Genomic DNA, 13,742 nt, shown 5'->3' with positions numbered 1-13,742 from the left:
ACATGGATAATTCAGAGAAAATGACTGTAAACAGATGAGAACTTGTTTAGAACAGCTCAAAGAGATTCTCCAAGTCAGTTCTTAGTGTAGAAAAGGTAGCTAAGATCCGGGAAATCCTTAATTCGAGTTAAGATGACATGAAACACTGTATGAATCCTATATTCTTTACAAAAAGGAGACTAGAGTGGTAAATGTGTGCTATACAAGGCAGAATACCATTGAAATTGTGAAATAAACACGTTCCGAAGCTTTGGAAAACCTTACACTTCACTGAAATGTAGTACTACACTCTATAACACAGTTGAGAGACAATGTTCCCGAGCTGCCTCAGTTCATAACAGTGTGTAGGAAGTTGTTTGATAAAGTGGGCAAAGCTTATACTTGGACCAGAAGGCAGAATATAGTAAACTACATGAAAACATGGATAATTCAGAGAAAATGACTGTAAACAGATGAGAACTTGTTTAGAACAGCTCAAAGAGATTCTCCAAGTCAGTTCTTAGTGTAGAAAAGGTAGCTAAGATCCGGGAAATCCTTAATTCGAGTTAAGATGACATGAAACACTGTATGAATCCTATATTCTTTATTTAAGGAGACTAGAGTGGTAAATGTGTTTTATACAAGGCAGAAGACCATTGAAATAGAGAAAGAAACACCTTCGGCAGCTTTGGAAAGCCTTACACTTCACTGAAATGTAGTACTACACTCTATAACACAGTTGAGAGACAATGTTCCCGAGCTGCCTCAGTTCATAACAGTGTGTAGGAAGTTGTTTGATAAAGTGGGCAAAGCTTATACTTGGACCAGAAGGCAGAATATAGGAAACTACATGAAAACATGGATAATTCAGAGAAAATGACTGTAAACAGATGAGAACTTGTTTAGAACAGCTCAAAGAGATTCTCCAAGTCAGTTCTTAGTGTAGAAAAGGTAGCTAAGATCCGGGAAATCCTTAATTCGAGTTAAGATGACATGAAACACTGTATGAATCCTATATTCTTTACAAAAAGGAGACTAGAGTGGTAAATGTGTGCTATACAAGGCAGAATACCATTGAAATTGTGAAATAAACACGTTCCGCAGCTTTGGAAAACCTTACACTTCACTGAAATGTAGTACTACACTCTATAACACAGTTGAGAGACAATGTTCCCGAGCTGCCTCAGTTCATAACAGTGTGTAGGAAGTTGTTTGATAAAGTGGGCAAAGCTTATACTTGGACCAGAAGGCAGAATATAGTAAACTACATGAAAACATGGATAATTCAGAGAAAATGACTGTAAACAGATGAGAACTTGTTTAGAACAGCTCAAAGAGATTCTCCAAGTCAGTTCTTATTGTAGAAAAGGTAGCTAAGATCCGGGAAATCCTTAATTCGAGTTAAGATGACATGAAACACTGTATGAATCCTATATTCTTAACTTAAAGGAGACTAGAGTGGTAAATGTGTGTTATACAAGGCAGAATACCATTGAAATTGAGAAAGAAACACGTTCCGCAGCTTTGGAAAACCTTACACTTCACTGAAATGTAGTACTACACTCTATAACACAGTTGAGAGACAATGTTCCCGAGCTGCCTCAGTTCATAACAGTGTGTAGGAAGTTGTTTGATAAAGTGGGCAAAGCTTATACTTGGACCAGAAGGCAGAATATAGGAAACTACATGAAAACATGGATAATTCAGAGAAAATGACTGTAAACAGATGAGAACTTGTTTAGAACAGCTCAAAGAGATTCTCCAAGTCAGTTCTTAGTGTAGAAAAGGTAGCTAAGATCCGGGAAATCCTTAATTCGAGTTAAGATGACATGAAACACTGTATGAATCCTATATTCTTAACTTAAAGGAGACTAGAGTGGTAAATGTGTGTTATACAAGGCAGAATACCATTGAATTAGAGAAAGAAACTCGTTTGGCAGCTTTGGAAAGCCTTACACTTCACTGAAAGGTAGTACTACACTCTATAACACAGTTGAGAGACAATGTTCCCGAGCTGCCTCAGTTCATAACAGTGTGTAGGAAGTTGTTTGATAAAGTGGGCAAAGCTTATACTTGGACCAGAAGGCAGACTATAGGAAACTATATGAAAACATGGATAATTCAGAGAAAATGAGTGTAAACAGATGAGAACTTGTTTAGAACAGCTCAATGAGATTCTCGGGTCAGTTCTTAGTGTAGTAAAGGTAGCTACGATCCGGGAAATCTTTAATTTGAGTTAAGATGACATGAAACACTGTATGAATCCTATATTCTTTACTTAAAGGAGACTAGAGTGGTAAATGTGTGTTATACAAGGCAGAATACCATTGAAATAGAGAAAGAAACACGTTCGGCAGCTTGGGAAAGCCTTACACTTCACTGAAATGTAGTACTACACTCTATAACACAGTTGAGAGACAATGTTCCTGAGCTGCCTCAGTTCATAACAGTGTGAAGGAAGTTGTTTGATAAAGTGGGCAAAGCTTATACTTGGACCAGAAGGCAGAATATTGGAAACTACATGAAAACATGGATAATTCAGAGAAAATGAGTGTAAACAGATGAGAACTTGTTTAGAATGGCTCAAAGAGATTCTCCAGTCAGTTCTTAGTGTAGTAAAGGTAGCTAAGATCCGGGAAATACTTAATTCGAGTTAAGATGACATGAAACACTGTATGAATCCTATATTCTTTATTTAAGGAGACTAGAGTGGTAAATGTGTTTTATACAAGGCAGAAGACCATTGAAATAGAGAAAGAAACACGTTCGGCAGCTTTGGAAAGCCTTACACTTCACTGAAATGTAGTACTACACTCTATAACACAGTTGAGAGACAATGTTCCCGAGCTGCCTCAGTTCATAACAGTGTGAAGGAAGTTGTTTGATAAAGTGGGCAAAGCTTATACTTGGACCAGAAGGCAGAATATTGGAAACTACATGAAAACATGGATAATTCAGAGAAAATGAGTGTAAACAGATGAGAACTTGTTTAGAATGGCTCAAAGAGATTCTCCAGTCAGTTCTTAGTGTAGTAAAGGTAGCTAAGATCCGGGAAATCCTTAATTCGAGTTAATATGACATGAAACACTGTATGAATCCTATATTCTTTATTTAAGGAGACTAGAGTGGTAAATGTGTTTTATACAAGGCAGAAGACCATTGAAATAGAGAAAGAAACACCTTCGGCAGCTTTGGAAAGCCTTACACTTCACTGAAATGTAGTACTACACTCTATAACACAGTTGAGAGACAATGTTCCCGAGCTGCCTCAGTTCATAACAGTGTGTAGAAGTTGTTTGATAAAGTGGGCAAAGCTTATACTTGGACCAGAAGGCAGAATATTGGAAACTACATGAAAACATGGATAATTCAGAGAAAATGAGTGTAAACAGAAGAGAACTTGTTTAGAATGGCTCAAAGAGATTCTCCAGTCAGTTCTTAGTGTAGTAAAGGTAGCTAAGATCCGGGAAATCCTTAATTCGAGTTAAGATGACATGAAACACTGTATGAATCCTATATTCTTTATTTAAGGAGAGTAGAGTGGTAAATGTGTTTTATACAAGGCAGAAGACCATTGAAATAGAGAAAGAAACACGTTCGGCAGCTTTGGAAAGCCTTACACTTCACTGCAATGTAGTACTACACTCTATAACACAGTTGAGAGACAATGTTCCCGAGCTGCCTCAGTTCATAACAGTATGTAGGAAGTTGTTTGATAAAGTGGGCAAAGCTTATACTTGGACCAGAAGGCAGAATATAGGAAACTACATGAAAACATGGATAATTCAGAGAAAATGACTGTAAACAGATGAGAACTTGTTTAGAACAGCTCAAAGAGATTCTCCAAGTCAGTTCTTAGTGTAGAAAAGGTAGCTAAGATCCGGGAAATCCTTAATTCGAGTTAAGATGACATGAAACACTGTATGAATCCTATATTCTTTACAAAAAGGAGACTAGAGTGGTAAATGTGTGCTATACAAGGCAGAATACCATTGAAATTGAGAAAGAAACACGTTCCGCAGCTTTGGAAAACCTTACACTTCACTGAAATGTAGTACTACACTCTATAACACAGTTGAGAGACAATGTTCCCGAGCTGCCTCAGTTCATAACAGTGTGTAGGAAGTTGTTTGATAAAGTGGGCAAAGCTTATACTTGGACCAGAGGGCAGAATATAGTAAACTACATGAAAACATGGATAATTCAGAGAAAATGACTGTAAACAGATGAGAACTTGTTTAGAACAGCTCAAAGAGATTCTCCAAGTCAGTTCTTAGTGTAGAAAAGGTAGCTAAGATCCGGGAAATCCTTAATTCGAGTTAAGATGACATGAAACACTGTATGAATCCTATATTCTTAACTTAAAGGAGACTAGAGTGGTAAATGTGTGTTATACAAGGCAGAATACCATTGAATTAGAAAAAGAAACACGTTTGGCAGCTTTGGAAAGCCTTACACTTCACTGAAAGGTAGTACTACACTCTATAACACAGTTGAGAGACAATGTTCCCGAGCTGCCTCAGTTCATAACAGTGTGTAGGAAGTTGTTTGATAAAGTGGGCAAAGCTTATACTTGGACCAGAAGGCAGACTATAGGAAACTATATGAAAACATGGATAATTCAGAGAAAATGAGTGTAAACAGATGAGAACTTGTTTAGAACAGCTCAAAGAGATTCTCCAGTCAGTTCTTAGTGTAGTAAAGGTAGCTACGATCCGGGAAATCTTTAATTTGAGTTAAGATGACATGAAACACTGTATGAATCCTATATTCTTTACTTAAAGGAGACTAGAGTGGTAAATGTGTGTTATACAAGGCAGAATACCATTGAAATAGAGAAAGAAACACGTTCGGCAGCTTGGGAAAGCCTTACACTTCACTGAAATGTAGTACTACACTCTATAACACAGTTGAGAGACAATGTTCCTGAGCTGCCTCAGTTCATAACAGTGTGAAGGAAGTTGTTTGATAAAGTGGGCAAAGCTTATACTTGGACCAGAAGGCAGAATATTGGAAACTACATGAAAACATGGATAATTCAGAGAAAATGAGTGTAAACAGATGAGAACTTGTTTAGAATGGCTCAAAGAGATTCTCCAGTCAGTTCTTAGTGTAGTAAAGGTAGCTAAGATCCGGGAAATCCTTAATTCGAGTTAAGATGACATGAAACACTGTATGAATCCTATATTCTTTATTTAAGGAGACTAGAGTGGTAAATGTGTTTTATACAAGGCAGAAGACCATTGAAATAGAGAAAGAAACACGTTCGGCAGCTTTGGAAAGCCTTACACTTCACTGAAATGTAGTACTACACTCTATAACACAGTTGAGAGACAATGTTCCCGAGCTGCCTCAGTTCATAACAGTGTGAAGGAAGTTGTTTGATAAAGTGGGCAAAGCTTATACTTGGACCAGAAGGCAGAATATTGGAAACTACATGAAAACATGGATAATTCAGAGAAAATGAGTGTAAACAGATGAGAACTTGTTTAGAATGGCTCAAAGAGATTCTCCAGTCAGTTCTTAGTGTAGTAAAGGTAGCTAAGATCCGGGAAATCCTTAATTCGAGTTAAGATGACATGAAACACTGTATGAATCCTATATTCTTTATTTAAGGAGACTAGAGTGGTAAATGTGTTTTATACAAGGCAGAAGACCATTGAAATAGAGAAAGAAACACCTTCGGCAGCTTTGGAAAGCCTTACACTTCACTGAAATGTAGTACTACACTCTATAACACAGTTGAGAGACAATGTTCCCGAGCTGCCTCAGTTCATAACAGTGTGTAGGAAGTTGTTTGATAAAGTGGGCAAAGCTTATACTTGGACCAGAAGGCAGAATATTGGAAACTACATGAAAACATGGATAATTCAGAGAAAATGAGTGTAAACAGAAGAGAACTTGTTTAGAATGGCTCAAAGAGATTCTCCAGTCAGTTCTTAGTGTAGTAAAGGTAGCTAAGATCCGGGAAATCCTTAATTCGAGTTAAGATGACATGAAACACTGTATGAATCCTATATTCTTTATTTAAGGAGAGTAGAGTGGTAAATGTGTTTTATACAAGGCAGAAGACCATTGAAATAGAGAAAGAAACACGTTCGGCAGCTTTGGAAAGCCTTACACTTCACTGAAATGTAGTACTACACTCTATAACACAGTTGAGAGACAATGTTCCCGAGCTGCCTCAGTTCATAACAGTATGTAGGAAGTTGTTTGATAAAGTGGGCAAAGCTTATACTTGGACCAGAAGGCAGAATATAGGAAACTACATGAAAACATGGATAATTCAGAGAAAATGACTGTAAACAGATGAGAACTTGTTTAGAACAGCTCAAAGAGATTCTCCAAGTCAGTTCTTAGTGTAGAAAAGGTAGCTAAGATCCGGGAAATCCTTAATTCGAGTTAAGATGACATGAAACACTGTATGAATCCTATATTCTTTACAAAAAGGAGACTAGAGTGGTAAATGTGTGCTATACAAGGCAGAATACCATTGAAATTGAGAAAGAAACACGTTCCGCAGCTTTGGAAAACCTTACACTTCACTGAAATGTAGTACTACACTCTATAACACAGTTGAGAGACAATGTTCCCGAGCTGCCTCCGTTCATAACAGTGTGTAGGAAGTTGTTTGATAAAGTGGGCAAAGCTTATACTTGGACCAGAGGGCAGAATATAGTAAACTACATGAAAACATGGATAATTCAGAGAAAATGACTGTAAACAGATGAGAACTTGTTTAGAACAGCTCAAAGAGATTCTCCAAGTCAGTTCTTAGTGTAGAAAAGGTAGCTAAGATCCGGGAAATCCTTAATTCGAGTTAAGATGACATGAAACACTGTATGAATCCTATATTCTTAACTTAAAGGAGACTAGAGTGGTAAATGTGTGTTATACAAGGCAGAATACCATTGAATTAGAGAAAGAAACACGTTTGGCAGCTTTGGAAAGCCTTACACTTCACTGAAAGGTAGTACTACACTCTATAACACAGTTGAGAGACAATGTTCCCGAGCTGCCTCAGTTCATAACAGTGTGTAGGAAGTTGTTTGATAAAGTGGGCAAAGCTTATACTTGGACCAGAAGGCAGACTATAGGAAACTATATGAAAACATGGATAATTCAGAGAAAATGAGTGTAAACAGATGAGAACTTGTTTAGAACAGCTCAAAGAGATTCTCCAGTCAGTTCTTAGTGTAGTAAAGGTAGCTACGATCCGGGAAATCTTTAATTTGAGTTAAGATGACATGAAACACTGTATGAATCCTATATTCTTTACTTAAAGGAAACTAGAGTGGTAAATGTGTGTTATACAAGGCAGAATACCATTGAAATAGAGAAAGAAACACGTTCGGCAGCTTGGGAAAGCCTTACACTTCACTGAAATGTAGTACTACACTCTATAACACAGTTGAGAGACAATGTTCCTGAGCTGCCTTAGTTCATAACAGTGTGAAGGAAGTTGTTTGATAAAGTGGGCAAAGCTTATACTCGGACCAGAAGGCAGAATATTGGAAACTACATGAAAACATGGATAATTCAGAGAAAATGAGTGTAAACAGATGAGAACTTGTTTAGAATGGCTCAAAGAGATTCTCCAGTCAGTTCTTAGTGTAGTAAAGGTAGCTAAGATCCGGGAAATCCTTAATTCGAGTTAAGATGACATGAAACACTGTATGAATCCTATATTCTTTATTTAAGGAGACTAGAGTGGTAAATGTGTTTTATACAAGGCAGAAGACCATTGAAATAGAGAAAGAAACACATTCGGCAGCTTTGGAAAGCCTTACACTTCACTGAAATGTAGTACTACACTCTATAACACAGTTGAGAGACAATGTTCCCGAGCTGCCTCAGTTCATAACAGTATGTAGGAAGTTGTTTGATAAAGTGGGCAAAGCTTATACTTGGACCAGAAGGCAGAATATAGGAAACTACATGAAAACATGGATAATTCAGAGAAAATGACTGTAAACAGATGAGAACTTGTTTAGAACAGCTCAAAGAGATTCTCCAAGTCAGTTCTTAGTGTAGAAAAGGTAGCTAAGATCCGGGAAATCCTTAATTCGAGTTAAGATGACAAGAAACACTGTATGAATCCTATATTCTTTACAAAAAGGAGACTAGAGTGGTAAATGTGTGCTATACAAGGCAGAATACCATTGAAATTGAGAAAGAAACACGTTCCGCAGCTTTGGAAAACCTTACACTTCACTGAAATGTAGTACTACACTCTATAACACAGTTGAGAGACAATGTTCCCGAGCTGCCTCAGTTCATAACAGTGTGTAGGAAGTTGTTTGATAAAGTGGGCAAAGCTTATACTTGGACCAGAAGGCAGAATATAGTAAACTACATGAAAAAATGGATAATTCAGAGAAAATGACTGTAAACAGATGAGAACTTGTTTAGAACAGCTCAAAGAGATTCTCCAAGTCAGTTCTTATTGTAGAAAAGGTAGCTAAGATCCGGGAAATCCTTAATTCGAGTTAAGATGACATGAAACACTGTATGAATCCTATATTCTTAACTTAAAGGAGACTAGAGTGGTAAATGTGTGTTATACAAGGCAGAATACCATTGAAATTGAGAAAGAAACACGTTCCGCAGCTTTGGAAAACCTTACACTTCACTGAAATGTAGTACTACACTCTATAACACAGTTGAGAGACAATGTTCCCGAGCTGCCTCAGTTCATAACAGTGTGTAGGAAGTTGTTTGATAAAGTGGGCAAAGCTTATACTTGGACCAGAAGGCAGAATATAGGAAACTACATGAAAACATGGATAATTCAGAGAAAATGACTGTAAACAGATGAGAACTTGTTTAGAACAGCTCAAAGAGATTCTCCAAGTCAGTTCTTAGTGTAGAAAAGGTAGCTAAGATCCGGGAAATCCTTAATTCGAGTTAAGATGACATGAAACACTGTATGAATCCTATATTCTTAACTTAAAGGAGACTAGAGTGGTAAATGTGTGTTATACAAGGCAGAAAACCATTGAATTAGAGAAAGAAACACGTTTGGCAGCTTTGGAAAGCCTTACACTTCACTGAAAGGTAGTACTACACTCTATAACACAGTTGAGAGACAATGTTCCCGAGCTGCCTCAGTTCATAACAGTGTGTAGGAAGTTGTTTGATAAAGTGGGCAAAGCTTATACTTGGACCAGAAGGCAGACTATAGGAAACTATATGAAAACATGGATAATTCAGAGAAAATGAGTGTAAACAGATGAGAACTTGTTTAGAACAGCTCAAAGAGATTCTCCAGTCAGTTCTTAGTGTAGTAAAGGTAGCTAAGATCCGGGAAATCCTTAATTCGAGTTAAGATGACATGAAACACTGTATGAATCCTATATTCTTTATTTAAGGAGACTAGAGTGGTAAATGTGTTTTATACAAGGCAGAAGACCATTGAAATAGAGAAAGAAACACGTTCGGCAGCTTTGGAAAGCCTTACACTTCACTGAAATGTAGTACTACACTCTATAACACAGTTGAGAGACAATGTTCCCGAGCTGCCTTAGTTCATAATAGTGTGAAGGAAGTTGTTTGATAAAGTGGGCAAAGCTTATACTTGGACCAGAAGGCAGAATATTGGAAACTACATGAAAACATGGATAATTCAGAGAAAATGAGTGTAAACAGATGAGAACTTGTTTAGAATGGCTCAAAGAGATTCTCCAGTCAGTTCTTAGTGTAGTAAAGGTAGCTAAGATCCGGGAAATCCTTAATTCGAGTTAAGATGACATGAAACACTGTATGAATCCTATATTCTTTATTTAAGGAGACTAGAGTGGTAAATGTGTTTTATACAAGGCAGAAGACCATTGAAATAGAGAAAGAAACACCTTCGGCAGCTTTGGAAAGCCTTACACTTCACTGAAATGTAGTACTACACTCTATAACACAGTTGAGAGACAATGTTCCCGAGCTGCCTCAGTTCATAACAGTGTGTAGGAAGTTGTTTGATAAAGTGGGCAAAGCTTATACTTGGACCAGAAGGCAGCATATTGGAAACTACATGAAAACATGGATAATTCAGAGAAAATGAGTGTAAACAGATGAGAACTTGTTTAGAATGGCTCAAAGAGATTCTCCAGTCAGTTCTTAGTGTAGTAAAGGTAGCTAAGATCCGGGAAATCCTTAATTCGAGTTAAGATGACATGAAACACTGTATGAATCCTATATTCTTTATTTAAGGAGAGTAGAGTGGTAAATGTGTTTTATACAAGGCAGAAGACCATTGAAATAGAGAAAGAAACACGTTCGGCAGCTTTGGAAAGCCTTACACTTCACTGAAATGTAGTACTACACTCTATAACACAGTTGAGAGACAATGTTCCCGAGCTGCCTCAGTTCATAACAGTATGTAGGAAGTTGTTTGATAAAGTGGGCAAAGCTTATACTTGGACCAGAAGGCAGAATATAGGAAACTACATGAAAACATGGATAATTCAGAGAAAATGACTGTAAACAGATGAGAACTTGTTTAGAACAGCTCAAAGAGATTCTCCAAGTCAGTTCTTAGTGTAGAAAAGGTAGCTAAGATCCGGGAAATCCTTAATTCGAGTTAAGATGACATGAAACACTGTATGAATCCTATATTCTTTACAAAAAGGAGACTAGAGTGGTAAATGTGTGCTATACAAGGCAGAATACCATTGAAATTGAGAAAGAAACACGTTCCGCAGCTTTGGAAAACCTTACACTTCACTGAAATGTAGTACTACACTCTATAACACAGTTGAGAGACAATGTTCCCGAGCTGCCTCAGTTCATAACAGTGTGTAGGAAGTTGTTTGATAAAGTGGGCAAAGCTTATACTTGGACCAGAGGGCAGAATATAGTAAACTACATGAAAACATGGATAATTCAGAGAAAATGACTGTAAACAGATGAGAACTTGTTTAGAACAGCTCAAAGAGATTCTCCAAGTCAGTTCTTAGTGTAGAAAAGGTAGCTAAGATCCGGGAAATCCTTAATTCGAGTTAAGATGACATGAAACACTGTATGAATCCTATATTCTTAACTTAAAGGAGACTAGAGTGGTAAATGTGTGTTATACAAGGCAGAATACCATTGAATTAGAGAAAGAAACACGTTTGGCAGCTTTGGAAAGCCTTACACTTCACTGAAAGGTAGTACTACACTCTATAACACAGTTGAGAGACAATGTTCCCGAGCTGCCTCAGTTCATAACAGTGTGTAGGAAGTTGTTTGATAAAGTGGGCAAAGCTTATACTTGGACCAGAAGGCAGACTATAGGAAACTATATGAAAACATGGATAATTCAGAGAAAATGAGTGTAAACAGATGAGAACTTGTTTAGAACAGCTCAAAGAGATTCTCCAGTCAGTTCTTAGTGTAGTAAAGGTAGCTACGATCCGGGAAATCTTTAATTTGAGTTAAGATGACATGAAACACTGTATGAATCCTATATTCTTTACTTAAAGGAAACTAGAGTGGTAAATGTGTGTTATACAAGGCAGAATACCATTGAAATAGAGAAAGAAACACGTTCGGCAGCTTGGGAAAGCCTTACACTTCACTGAAATGTAGTACTACACTCTATAACACAGTTGAGAGACAATGTTCCTGAGCTGCCTTAGTTCATAACAGTGTGAAGGAAGTTGTTTGATAAAGTGGGCAAAGCTTATACTTGGACCAGAAGGCAGAATATTGGAAACTACATGAAAACATGGATAATTCAGAGAAAATGAGTGTAAACAGATGAGAACTTGTTTAGAATGGCTCAAAGAGATTCTCCAGTCAGTTCTTAGTGTAGTAAAGGTAGCTAAGATCCGGGAAATCCTTAATTCGAGTTAAGATGACATGAAACACTGTATGAATCCTATATTCTTTATTTAAGGAGACTAGAGTGGTAAATGTGTTTTATACAAGGCAGAAGACCATTGAAATAGAGAAAGAAACACATTCGGCAGCTTTGGAAAGCCTTACACTTCACTGAAATGTAGTACTACACTCTATAACACAGTTGAGAGACAATGTTCCCGAGCTGCCTCAGTTCATAACAGTATGTAGGAAGTTGTTTGATAAAGTGGGCAAAGCTTATACTTGGACCAGAAGGCAGAATATAGGAAACTACATGAAAACATGGATAATTCAGAGAAAATGACTGTAAACAGATGAGAACTTGTTTAGAACAGCTCAAAGAGATTCTCCAAGTCAGTTCTTAGTGTAGAAAAGGTAGCTAAGATCCGGGAAATCCTTAATTCGAGTTAAGATGACATGAAACACTGTATGAATCCTATATTCTTTACAAAAAGGAGACTAGAGTGGTAAATGTGTGCTATACAAGGCAGAATACCATTGAAATTGAGAAAGAAACACGTTCCGCAGCTTTGGAAAACCTTACACTTCACTGAAATGTAGTACTACACTCTATAACACAGTTGAGAGACAATGTTCCCGAGCTGCCTCAGTTCATAACAGTGTGTAGGAAGTTGTTTGATAAAGTGGGCAAAGCTTATACTTGGACCAGAAGGCAGAATATAGTAAACTACATGAAAACATGGATAATTCAGAGAAAATGACTGTAAACAGATGAGAACTTGTTTAGAACAGCTCAAAGAGATTCTCCAAGTCAGTTCTTATTGTAGAAAAGGTAGCTAAGATCCGGGAAATCCTTAATTCGAGTTAAGATGACATGAAACACTGTATGAATCCTATATTCTTAACTTAAAGGAGACTAGAGTGGTAAATGTGTGTTATACAAGGCAGAATACCATTGAAATTGAGAAAGAAACACGTTCCGCAGCTTTGGAAAACCTTACACTTCACTGAAATGTAGTACTACACTCTATAACACAGTTGAGAGACAATGTTCCCGAGCTGCCTCAGTTCATAACAGTGTGTAGGAAGTTGTTTGATAAAGTGGGCAAAGCTTATACTTGGACCAGAAGGCAGAATATAGGAAACTACATGAAAACATGGATAATTCAGAGAAAATGACTGTAAACAGATGAGAACTTGTTTAGAACAGCTCAAAGAGATTCTCCAAGTCAGTTCTTAGTGTAGAAAAGGTAGCTAAGATCCGGGAAATCCTTAATTCGAGTTAAGATGACATGAAACACTGTATGAATCCTATATTCTTAACTTAAAGGAGACTAGAGTGGTAAATGTGTGTTATACAAGGCAGAATACCATTGAAATTGAGAAAGAAACACGTTCGGCAGCTTGGGAAAGCCTTACACTTCACTGAAATGTAGTACTACACTCTATAACACAGTTGAGAAACAATGTTCCTGAGCTGCCTCAGTTCATAACAGTGTGAAGGAAGTTGTTTGATAAAGTGGGAAAGCTTATACTTGGACCAGAAGGCAGAATATTGGAAACTACATGAAAACATGGATAATTCAGAGAAAATGAGTGTAAACAGATGAGAACTTGTTTAGAATGGCTCAAAGAGATTCTCCAGTCAGTTCTTAGTGTAGTAAAGGTAGCTAAGATCCGGGAAATCCTTAATTCGAGTTAAGATGACATGAAACACTGTATGAATCCTATATTCTTTACTAAAAGGAGACTAGAGTGGTAAATGTGTGTTATACAAGGCAGAATACCATTGAAATTGAGAAAGAAACACGTTCGGCAGCTTTGGAAAGCCTTACACTTCACTGAAATGTAGTACTACACTCTATAACACAGTTGAGAGACAATATTCCCGAGCTGCCTCAGTTCATAACAGTGTGTAGGAAGTTGTTTGATAAAGTGGGAAAAGCTTATACTTGGACCAGAAGGCA

This window comes from Pipistrellus hanaki (genome assembly GCF_964339955.1).
Source record: "Pipistrellus hanaki genome assembly, chromosome: 11".
Classification (NCBI taxonomy): domain Eukaryota; kingdom Metazoa; phylum Chordata; class Mammalia; order Chiroptera; family Vespertilionidae; genus Pipistrellus; species Pipistrellus hanaki.
Note: the sequence above shows the minus strand (reverse complement) of the source record.